Source organism: Chinchilla lanigera, unplaced genomic scaffold (assembly GCF_000276665.1).
Source record: "Chinchilla lanigera isolate Chin_1 unplaced genomic scaffold, ChiLan1.0 scaffold00024, whole genome shotgun sequence".
In the NCBI taxonomy this organism is placed as follows: Eukaryota; Metazoa; Chordata; class Mammalia; order Rodentia; family Chinchillidae; genus Chinchilla; species Chinchilla lanigera.
In genome coordinates this window covers 2451185-2464073 of record NW_004955425.1, presented here as the reverse complement: position 1 = coordinate 2464073, position 12889 = coordinate 2451185, and the positions used below count along the sequence as shown (strand labels likewise).

The 12889-nt window shown below is 36.7% G+C and overlaps 1 long non-coding RNA gene across 1 annotated transcript; it reads right to left on the bottom strand.

Moving 5' to 3' along the window:
• Positions 1-250: 250 nt before the first annotated feature.
• On the bottom strand, positions 251-6127 carry LOC102014067. The gene is made up of 3 exons (XR_261121.1): positions 5935-6127; positions 4189-4353; positions 251-320 (listed from the first exon to the last, which is right to left on the bottom strand). It is a non-coding gene; the product is annotated as an uncharacterized LOC102014067 (long non-coding RNA).
• Between the last annotated feature and the right edge of the window lie 6762 nt (positions 6128-12889).

Below are 12889 nucleotides of genomic sequence, written 5' to 3'. Positions count from 1 at the left end.
CACAACAGCAAGGAGAGCCACGGTAAAGGGAGAGAGGAGAGAAGCAGAAGGAAGATCATGGCGGCCAACACCAAACAAGAGGAAATAAGAAAACATGTTCTGGCAGGAGCTTGTCTCCTCCCCTAACATCACCACCACAGGCAGAGCAGGAAACAATAAGGAACGTACCTGGCGACACTGTTCCTTAGGACCGCATAAGAGAAGGAGACAAGGATGCTACACTGGCCACATGTGCTTCTGATTCCATCCGCTTCCCTCCGTCTCCAGGCAAGTGCAAATACAAATGCCTAGACTCTCTCCATATGTTCCTGTAGCCAGAACTGGACTCAAATATTACATGTTATGTTCTATAAAAATTAGTACATAATTACAGTAAACACTTCAATTATTTGACGTGGCATATAATGAAAGCTAAAATTCCTCACCCTATCACCTGATTTCCCAATATGCACCCTTCCCACAGTTTACCACATTTACCAGTGTATTTTATATCCCTGGACAAATGATTCAGATATCTGCAACTATAAAACTGTGACAATGCTTCTTAAAATATTCAATGGCAGTCGCAGAAAACATACTGTTCTATCACTTGCTCTTTTTTTAACTCAATATATTTGGGCATTTTTTCCCATTTGGATCTAATTAGTTGTTTTTTAAGGACTAGTGTTTGGGCAGCAGTTCAGTTAATGAGTCCTCTCCTCAGTGACCATTAGGTAACTTCCAGTTGTATGTTACTACAAAGCAGATTGCACGTAAATTATTGATACATATATCTCTGCATGACTAAGCAAGTATATCTTAGAAGTAGAATCTTTGGCTTAAAGAGTATTCACACTGTAAATTTTGGCAGTCAGATCTCCTTTAACAATACAGGTATAGGTGAAGCACTTGCTTTTATACATCTTTGTCATGCTCGGTACTCACCAGTATGTAGAAATCATATTTTATTGTTGTTGTTTACATTTCTTTAATTATGAATAAAATTGGGAATAAACCCATTAATAAAATGTTACGTATGGATTTATAATGCCTTATGTATACATACATACAAACATATGCACATAAATTCAATTCCCTCTTTGAATGATCTATTCATACCCTTACTTTCTCTTGTATTGTTCATTTGTTCATCTTGGTTTTCAAGAATATATATATGAAATTAGTATGTGTTTATCATATGTGTTTGCATTTCCCATTTTGTTCACAGTTTTCTAAATATATTACAATATTGAAGTCTTTATATTTTTAAATATAAGCCCACCTCATAAACCTTGCAATTTAAAGCTTCTGGGTTTTGTATCAGACCAACATCTTACCTCACCTTGTCCAAAATTATTTTTTTAAATCACTGGTATCTTCTTATAACATTATATGAGATAATTATTTACATTTACATGTTTTAATTATCTAGAATTTATGTTGTTAAAAGGTATGTTATAAAGTACCTCTGTCCTCCACAAAGTTTTGATTGTCCAAATATATATAATTTATTACTATCACAATTTTGTCTTACTAATTTCAAACTCTAAAACATAGGCAGATATATTTCTGGACTTGGTAAACTGTTTCATTGATTTTTGTATGTCTGCCTTGGGTATAAACTGATTTAATTACCATACTTTTATTATGCATTTTAATATCTTCCCAGGTTAATCTTGCCTCATAACTCTTCTTTAATATGTTTCATTTTCAAGCAAGAAAAGTTGCATGCAGTCTTTCTTCATAGGTGGAACTTGGGTTTTCTTCAAAGAATGATTGTGCTTCAGTTCTGTGAAAAGCACTTGAGTGGGGCCTCTGGTTATATAATCCCCTCCCACAGCTCTGGGAAGGACCTAAATGCAGACCCAGATGCAATCTGTTCCATCCTAAGCCAGGGGTTCTATTTAGAAATATAAATTGGGCAGATCTTTTAGTAGATCTGCTTATATCATTTATGCTGTCAAGAGAGAAATGTTTCTTCCCTAGGGTGAATTTAAAATGTCCTGGTCTTTTTCATGTATTCATGTGACAAAGCAATATGTTCCTGTGTCAGCATTCAGGTCTGGGGTTGCAGAGACGGTGAATAAGCCCACATTACAGACAGCCACATGTGGAATCCTGATTATCTTTAGCCTGAACTTTGAATGAAAATGTAAAAAGAAACAGTTCTTGAGCAAGGCTCTCCATCTTTGGCTATGGGCTCTTTATCGCACATTTGGTGTCATTAATGTTTGAACAGAATGAATTAGGAAAATATATGTTACTGAACTGTAATGTTCTGAGTTATTCTCAGGCCTTCTGAGGAAACCTTACTTACTGTGGCCTTTTCCCTTAAGGAATGATTATCCCCAGTCATGCTGAGAAGTTAGTGGGAAAATGTGGATGTGCGGAGGCTTTTACCATTTGGGAGCCTAGACTGCGCATAAGACAGTTGTGCTTAAGGGTGGTTAAGCTGTGGGCAGTAGCTTCACTGAGAAGGCAGTCAAGAACTACAAAAGGTACACAAGGTAGGTGATCTCACAGAGGAGCTTTGAAAGCTGCGTAATGTTGAATCCTTTCTGCATCCTCTTCGCTGTGACTCCCTTCTGAAACTCTTGAGTCTTCATAAAGCCTTGAGCCATCTAACTGGCATTTGGGGCGTGGGGGACAAGGCTGTGTCTACCTTGGGGAAGTGGTCAAAATGCATGAAGCTATAGGGTGAAGAGAGCTGGGCAGAGCAGCTGCCAGATACCTAAAGTAGCAACAACTGCCATTCTCCACTGCTGTAACCTGTGAGCATTTCCCAAGAGTTGCCAGAAACACTTCAGCAAGGGAACTAGGCATACACAGGAATTTCTACAAGCAGTCAAAGGTGGGTACTTAGGGGAAGTACTACATCATATCTGCTGGAGGAGGACAGGTTCTGCAATGAACGCCTAACTTTTTGTAAACTCTATTTTTCCTTATATAAGTAGAAGTACCTTTTTACTTGTTAAACTAAGCTTTTTAAATAGGGTAGCTTCTGTCTCAGTCTCACCAAAGGACACTGTTGCTCATAGTCCAGTAAATCCTTCCAAACAGAAAGATTCTATACCATCAACCCAAACACTAATAAGAACCACTTAAAACCCAGCTTCCTCAGTGGTTCCTTTAACTCCCCTTTTGTCAGACCCAGGTCGCCAAGTTCAAACTGGACTGTAACCTCTGCCAGTGAGCAGGAAAAATTCTCTAGTGATGAATGATCCCGGCATCTCCTCAAGGAAATGGTCTGTGGGAGAGGATATTGTTCTTCCAGGTATTGCTGAATAAAAACAGTTACAGAATTCAGGCTCCTACGAACCTGAGTTATTCTTCTGGAACCTCTCCCTGCTGTCTTTCCTCTACTTCAGAACTCACCCCTCCAGCCCTCCCACACTGCCTGTAGATTCATGGCCTCCAGGGTCTGCTGTTCCTTACAAGCCTCCTTTGAAATAAATTTGGTCCCCTCTAAAGACACCTTTGTATTCTGGTTTTCACTTATGGTCTTTAAGTAGTCATTTGAGTCATATATCATTAATCCTTGTGAATCTATTGAGTTTGTTCCCTGTATTCACAACTCTATACTATGAATACTAGAGATGATGATATTAATGTATATTTTTTCAATATTCTTATTTTTAAAATAATTCCCAAATGCATTACCTCATATAATTCTAAGTAGAAGAAATATCTATGATTTTAAAGAAATTTAAACTTTTTGAGCAATGTCTCATACCAATATACAAAAACAATGAACTTTACACTTTTTGTTATATTTTACAAAATAAGGGAATATGAAATCAGCTCTCCCTGAGGATTATTGGAGGAGGTTGGCATTTAGAATATTTTTTAAATTTATAATATGAATGGATTTTCAAAATTTGTTTTTCATACAATCACAGTTTGAAAAATTTGGAAAAGCATTATCTATTTTTTTATGGATATGTAAATATAGATAAATTATGCTTGTATATGTAAAGTTTAATCTTATTTTAAATATCATTAAAGCATAAATATATGCTACTGTATAGTATTTATAACAATAATTTTAATATTTGTATCCCATTAATATGACTACTATATAATTACAATGTACTGTTATAATCGTTGCCTTATTACTAGATACACAGTCTTCCTAACTTTTTAACTTTTTTATGAAAAAGTCTTTCCATTTTGGTGTCTTTTTAAGATAATCATCACCAAGAAACTTACTTTTAATAACTTATCTTCTTTTGAATTCGAGCTTTCTTGTTAAAAATGTGGTGAAGCCTTGCAAAATTAAGATGATTCATCTTAAAGATTTCTGCTGCAGCTTTCACTTATTTAATTCTACATTCATTCTAGTCCTCCACAAATGTCTCTGACTCCTTTGTTGCTCTTTAAGGTAAACAACATACTTTTCTGTCAACTTTTGATGTACAGAAGTGAACCCATTAGCATCAATAAAATTGAAGTGTCTCTTAGAGCTAAACATAAAAAATAAATCAATAGTGAGCAACACTAAATGCTTTGTCTGAGTTGAACCAAAGTAAAACGTTTTGAGCCTCTGGAACTCCTGTGCACTGAAAAAGATTTAGCGACACTTGCTTTTGTGAGTAATACAGTTGGTTTGCTCTATTTCAATTTATTTTCTTTCCTTACCTAAGCCTATTGCATGAAAACGAGAATGTTCTTGGCTCCCCACCCACACAATACCATTCTTCTACTCCTTTAATTAATCAACCCTCTTGAAATCACTTTTTGTGTTCTTCCTATATTGTTCCAAATCCTTCCAGCAGAATGACCGGTGAGCCGTACACAGCGCTTACTAATATCCCATTGGTGATAGTCATGATAGGAGAAGGCAAATCATGAGCTCCTGTTATGTTTGAAGTTTCACATCCAGAAATGTTTGCTATGGGTTCGCTGCAATGACTACTAGCCATTTTTTCCTTTCAGTGAATTTCAGTGTAAATCATTTAGAGTGGAGATGTGTGCAATTATTGCAGAAACAAAAACCGCCGGACCAAATTTCTCTAGCTAAAAAGTAAATGGTTTTAAAGATAAATGCATTTCCAAAGGTCTTTATATAAATCTCAGGATGATAAATAGAAGTAGGAGTACTTCAGAAGATTGGTTAGCTCTTTAATCTATGTACAAAAAAGGACTGGATAAGAAATTACAAGAAAAATGTGAAATTACTTTTATGTTTAACATTACTAACAAAGGAAATACATGTCCACCATAAAAATCAAAATAACAGAACAGCACAAGGGAAGAAAATAAAATCTGCCAAAAATCCTTAAATCTTTTATGGGGAGGGAACTACACTATTAGTATTATGAATATTTTCAATAATTTTATTATGGTCTGGCTGAGGGTTTACTAAATAAGTAACAGGCTCTATATATTTCATAGCTTGCTTTTTTCAATTAATAATATAATATGAATAATTTCCTGTTAATATTAGGGTCCTAAAACATGGTCTCTGTCATATTGTACATATGACTATATCATAAATTATTGAATTCTTATTTTTAATAACATATTTTTCTATCATTGATAACTTCATATAAATTTGTTGTACGTCTCTTCTTTAGGAGAGATTTTTGGAAAGATTTCTGATTTTGTTGGCTAAAAAGTATGAGGAATTTTAGAAAGCTTTCATAAATATTGCTTATTTTATTTTTTACTCTATGAAAGTTATTATAAGTTTTGTAGCTTTACTAAAATTGTATATTCCTATGGTGTACAATTTTGATGTTTTGGTATATGTGTATGCATTATAAAATGATAGCACAATCAAGCTAATTCATATATAACCTCAGCATTTCTGTGTATGCGATGAGAACACTTAATATCTACTTTTATATTAAGTTGCAAGTATACTGTATACTTGCACCCTAATCTATTTTTTCCTGCTAGTAAAACTGCCACAGGCTGAATAAATTATGAGAAAAGAGGTTTCTTTTGGCTCACAGTTCTGGCCCAAGATGGAGGAATTACATCTGGTGATGATGGTCTTCTTGCTGGTGAAATTCGAAAGTGTCTCAGGGCTTTACACGCCAAGAGTAATGGAGAATGTATGTGTCTCTCTCCTGCTTACACAGCTACCTCTAGTATTTAATAATGGCAGGTTCACCCTGATGACCTTATCTGACCCTAAAGACCTCCTAAAGGCTCCATGTCTAACACACATCCAGATTTAGTTTCTATCCTCTTTATACCTCACAAAGGAGACAACATTCCATTCCGAGTTTCAGAGGGAACAACCTATATTCAAATCACAGCATTATTATTAACTATAATCACTGTGATGTAGAGAAGTTCTCCAGAACTTACTTATAACAGAAAGTCTGTACCCTTTGACCAATATGCCCTCTTCCTGTACTGCAAGTTACTGTTACTACATTTCTACTCTGACTTCAACTCTTAGATTCCATATGTAAGTGAGATAATGAATATTCTTTCCTTGTTTGCCTTATTTCACTTAGCATAACTCCTCAAAATCATCCACCAATGACAGAATCTCCCTCCTCATTAGCATGAAAAAGCATTCCATTATGTAAATACACATATATTTCATTATTCACACATTTCTTTTTTTGTTTGTTTATTGTCTCTTCTCCCTTTGAAATGTAAATTCTGTGATAATTTTTGTTCACAGCTATTTCTGTAAAACTTAGCAAAGTTCCTGGTATTTAATAGATGTTTACAAATATTTGTTGTACAAATCAATCATTTTCAAATATAGTTAGCTAAGGTTGTCATATGAAGTCATTCCTGAGTATCTGTGGAAGACTGGTCCAAGATCTCCAGAGAACACCAAAATCTGGAGATGCTCGTCTCCTTTATATCAAATGTCCTAGTATTTTCATATAACCTGTATACACTCTCCTCTATGTTTTAAATCACCCCAGGATACTTACAATACTTAAAACAGTATAAATGCCATGTATTCCCTGTATTGCTTAGGCAATAATGACAATAAGAGCAGTTTCTACAAATTCAGTACAGAAAACTCTATTCTCTTTAATCTATCTACCCACATCATTTTATTACCCTAAGTGCTAATTGACCTTTAAGTTGTTTGTATATTTTGGCTATTGCCAATGATGCTGCAATAAACATATTTTATCAACACACTGATTTTATTTCCTAAAGCTATATACACAAAGGAAAATAGTGTGATTTTTGGATCCTATAGTACTGTAGTTCTATTTTTAATTGTTCAGAGGAAACTATATTGGTTTCTTGTAACGACTGTACTAACTTGCATTCCCATCAGCCGTGTAAATATGTTCTCTTCTTGTCACATCCTCACCAACACTTACCTTTGGTCATTTTTATGATAACAACTGTGAAGTGATGTCTCACTGTGGCTTTCATTTGGATTACCCTGATCACGAATGATGTTGAGAACTTTTCATCTACTTTTTGGCCATTTGCAAGTCTTCTTTTGAGATATGTCTAATACTATCTTTAATTTTCTTTCTTTCTTTTTTTCTTTTTTGGACTAGAGATTGAGCCCAGAACCTTCACACAGAACTACATCCTCATCCCATTTTTTCTATTTTGAGACACGTTCTCACTATATTGCTAAATTGCTCATTTTCTTGGGATAGACTTAAATTTAAGATCCATACCTCAGTCTCCCAGGTTATTGGATAATAGACATACACCACTACACCCAGATTCACACATTTTTAATTGCGTTAATATTGTTGTTCAACTTTCTTACATACTTTATTTATTAACTGCATATATAATATATATATATATATGATTTGCAAATATTTTCTGCTATTATGTAGGTTTGCCTCACTTTATGGTAAAGGCTTTTTAGTTCTATGTAATCCCATATATCTATTTTTGTTTGTTTGGGTTTTTTTTGGTTTTTCTCCGGTACCGGAAACCGAACTCACCACCTTGCGCTTGCCAGGCAGGCGCTTTTGCCGCTGAGCTAAATCCCCAGCCCCCCATATATCTATTTTTGATTTTGTTGCCTATGTCTTTGGGTTCACATCCAAAAAAATTATTGTCCAGAATAATGCCATATATCTTTTCACCTATGTTTTCTTCTAATGGTTTTACAGTTTCTATTCTGAATTTAAGTCTTTAACTCACTTTGAGTTGCTTTATGCATATGTTTTAAAATAATCTACTTTTGTTCTTCTGTATATCGATATCCAGCTGTCTAACATCATATATTAACGAGACTATAATTCCACGCTGTGTGTTCTTGGTACCTTTGACAAAAATAAATTGACTATATATGCATGGATTTATTTTTTGGCTCCACACTCTGTCCCACTAGTGTATATGTCTGATTTTATGCTATTATCCTGCTTGAACACGGGGAAAGTTGGCATTTATTTGTGTCTTCTTCAGTTTCCCTTATCAATGTATTGTGTAGTTCAATGTACAAATTTTTATCTTCTTGGTTAAATTTATTCTTATATTTTATCATATTGTAAGCAGGATTATTTTCCTGGTCCTGTTTTGGGGTTCATCATTATTGGTATACAAAAATGTAACTGACTTTTGTATGTTGACTATTTCTACCCTCCAGTTTTACTGAATCTGTTTATTCATTTTAAAAGTTTTATGGTCCTAACAGAGCTGGGGTGGTGATTCTATAAGAATTATCATGTCATCTCCTTACAAAGACACTTTGGATGCATTTTACTTTCTTTTTGCAGATTGTTCTAGCAAAGACTTAGAGTAACATGTGGAATGAAAGTGGTAAGAATGGGCCTCCTTGTCTTGTTCCTGATCTTAAAGGAAAACCTATCCACTTTTCACTACTGAGTATATTAGTTGTATGTTTTGTCATACGTGACATTTTATTATGTTGAGATACATTCCTTCTATATCTAACCTGATGAAAGTTTTATTATGAAAGAGTGTTGAATTTTTGCAAATGCTTTTAGTGTATGTGTTGTGATGATAGCATAGTTTTTATTTTTCACCAGTTTTCTGTTCGTGTGGTGTATCACATGTATTGATTTGTGACTATAGAACCATCCTTCCATCATTACACTTGATCATGATGAATGATCCTTCTAATGTGTGTTGAATTTGACTTGCGAGTATTTTGTTGAAATTTTTGCATCAGTGTTCACCAAGATTAGTGATTTTCTCTTCTTGTAACATCCTTGTCTGACTTTAGTATCAGTGTAATGCTAGCTTCATAAAACATATTTGAAATATTCTCCTCCAACATTTTGGGAAAGTTTAAGTATTGGTATTAGTTCTTTAAATATTTAATAAAATCTTGCAGTGAAGTTATTGGATCCTCAGATTTACTTTGACAAAAGGCTTGTTCTTACTCGTTCAATCTCAAAACTTATTATTATTCTGTTCAGATTTTATATTTATTGTTCAGTCCTGATAGACTGTATATGCCTAGAAACATCTATTACTTTCGGTTATCCAATTTGTTGGCATGTATTTATTCATTGTAGTCTCTTATGATCTTTCCTATTTCTGTGATTTTGAGGCAAGATAAAAGAAATAAATATAGATAGAAGATGAAGAAATTCAATTCTTTGTCTCCCTTATTTTACAACTCGGGGTCAGATCTTTTCTCAGCTCTGCACACAGACATTTTAATTAGTTAAAAGATGTCTGTAGTACAAGGTTCATTAGCCCGAAATTTATCTAGTCTATCTCATCCCCTTTCAGGACGGAAGACACCAAGATAAGAGTAACTGAAGTAATTTTCAGGATTTGCACCAACACCTAATTGCCAGCATTTTACAACATGCAGTTCCAGAACTCCTGGGTTGATGCCTAGGAGGCTCCAAACCTACAATCACCTCAGGTTCCAGGAAAAGTAGAGCCTTGCACACTACCCCGTGAAGAGATCCCCTCCCCAAATAGGAGCAATTATCCTATGACAGTCAGTGGAGCGCCCCCTCCAAGTGAGAGTAATCATTTCATGAGAACTAAACCGTCACTAAGCCACAGGATTTCTGAGGAACTACAAAACAAGAACTCAGATACTGATCCGCCAGACCTTGGCTTATGTCAGCTGATCTACAAATATAGCTGCAGCCAGGTATGGAGGCACACACCTGTAATCCTAGCACTCTGGACAGTTGAGGCAGAGGGATGACAAATTCAAGCTCAAGCCTAGGCTAGGCGATTTGGCAAGACCTTGTCTCAAAAAAACGTTTTTAAAAAATGAAAATGAAGGGGGCAGCTGGCGATGTAGTTTAGTGAGAGAACCCTGGACCCAGGATTCCCCCAACTCCACAAAAAAATGGCGTTATGCTTCCGTGAGTGGGCCAGTCTAGACCCCTTCAGCAGAGTAAACCCCCTTCAGTTGCGCAAGTTGGGCTCCTTTCCTATTTATTCTCCCTCACTTTCTAACTCTGCTTACTAAATCTGCCTCTGCCTTGCACTCTGCCTTTGCATGTCCTGAAATTCTTTTTCCTGGATATGAGTTGAGAATCTCCTGGGCAATCTTCAGTTGAGATCCCCAGCTTCTCTCTGGGGGTTCTGCTCAGACCCCACACAATAACAGTTTTAATTTTAATAGCTCCTTTACATTATTAATTTTATTTATTCAGGTCTTGTTGCTCCATTTCTTAGTATAAAGATTTTTGTTATTTCTGCTCTGATCTTTGTTATTTCTTTCCTTCTGCTAACTTTGAGCTTGACTTGTTGTTTTTCTTAAGGTGTAAAGTTACTTTAGATTTTTATGATTTTCTTTTCGTTTAATGTAAGTAGATATCACTATAGACCTCGCTGTTAGCACTATTTTGCTATATCGCAACAGTTTGGCACTCTGCGCTTCATTTTCATTTACCTTAAGGCGTTATCTGATTGCTTTTTGTTTTGTTTTTTTTTGGTTTTTCTCCGGTACCGGGAACTGAACTCACGACCTTGCGCTTGCCAGGCAGGCACTTTGCCGCTGAGCTAAATCCCCAGCCCCTATCTGATTGCTTTTGATTTCTACCTTGATCTATTAGATCTTCAATAGTGTGCTGTCTTATCCACACATTTGTGAACGCTTCACTTTTCTTCTTGTTGTTGATTTTTGGTTTTGTACTATCATGTCTGAAAAACATACTTAATCTTTCAGCCTTAATGGTATTAAGACTCGTTTGTACCAGATAGGGTGATGTGAGTCTGCTTCTGGTGAAGGCAGAGCTCAATTTATATGCAGCTCCATTACCTGAGTCAGTGATGCTGATGACTTCAGGGTCCTCAGTGGGCAAGGGTGTGGTCATGCAGGGAGGCAGAGAGGACCATTGGGATCTTCTCATGGATCTGATTTTTCTCCCACCAGGAAGTCTGGGCAGACTGCAAGCCTCTTGGTGCCAGGTCCGGCTCACATTGGTGCTTAGGGTGATAGCTGCACAGCTGTCTGATGCACTGTGGCATGGAGTCCATGGAATAGCCATTGGAGCCATGGAGGGACTGGGATGCCCATGTTTGGGGAGGCAGTAGTACTGCTGCCCTGGTGCAGGTATCCCCACGGCATAACCGGTAAAGGTGTGTGAGACACAAAGGTTTATGGAACAGCCAAAGGTTAAAATTCAGAATATGGAAATATGCAATTGAGAAGAGCTGCCGCATGGTGTGTAGATAAGCCTGCTGCCTGGAAGTGGGGTTCCTCTGCTGAGGCACGGGCAGGCTTCTTTGAGGGTCTGGGGCATGGGCACCACTTGGTGACTGGGTGTGGTTGCGATTGGTGGAAGTGATACAGAACAGTTCCTTCTGGGGATAGCATCTGGGGCAGCATCTCTCTTTCCGGGGACCGATGGTAGCAAAAGCTAAGAGTGACCTCAGTGACTGACGCTGCTGGTGTCTGCGGTGGAGCAGGCTGCTGCTAGTCACATGTTGCACTGAATGTTAAAGGGAACTGTGAGGAGAGTCTGCGGCTTCCTGGGCTGTCAAGTCTTCAGTGCAAAAACTGCCAGAGTCCTCCCTAGAGCAGGGCCCTGGGGACAGCTGTGCTGTCTCTGCCCTTCTATGTTCCTGTTTACAGAAGCCGCTGCTGCACTGGTCTCCCCAGTGAGTCCTTCTATGCACTTACTCTCCTTTTTATGCTCCACTGTCTTCCTGGAATTTTTTAGTTGAGGAAATGTTCCTACTGTCTGAGAGATTGGATCCTACTTGGAGTAGTCAGCCAAGCTAAACCAACTGGAACTGTTTGCTAGGACTTCATACAGGTGTACCTTGGAGATTCTGCAGGATCCATTCCAAACCAGCACAATGAAATAAACATCCCAATAGAGTGACACACAAAATTTGGGTATCCCAGTTCATATAAAAATTTTATGTATACTATACTGTAGTCAATGAAGAGTGCAATAGCATTATGTCTTAAAACACATATATACCTTAAAGGATATGTTTTTACTGAAAATGCTAAGGATCATCTGCTCCTTGAGCAGGTCTTAGAATTTTTGCTTGTGGAAAGTCTTTCCTTGACTGCTAAGCTTTTATCCATATCTTTATTTTTTCCTTCCTCTTATAGTACTTTCTCTAGAAGTTTATTACTTTTAGAGCTGGGAAGCACAACAGCATGATGCAGGCATCTGTCAAGGCCCTTCATACCGCATCAGGCTATAATGGAAGGCAGAAGGTCAACAGAGAACATGCAAAATGGAACTCGCTATCATGATTACTAACCACCCTCTTTAATAACAGCATTAATACATTCATGAGTAACAAGTAATACAATTACTTGTTAAAGGTCCTATCTGTTTACACATAATGGCAATGAAATTTCAACATGAGTTTTGGAGGTAACATTCGAACTGTAGTATTTCATTCCTGGCCCTCCTAAACATACGTTTTTCTTATATACCAAATAGATTCATTTCCTCTCCAACATCGCAAAGTACTAACTCATTTCAGCATCAACTCAAAAGTCCCAACATCTAGAGTCTTATTTAAATCAGAGATAAATGAGCAT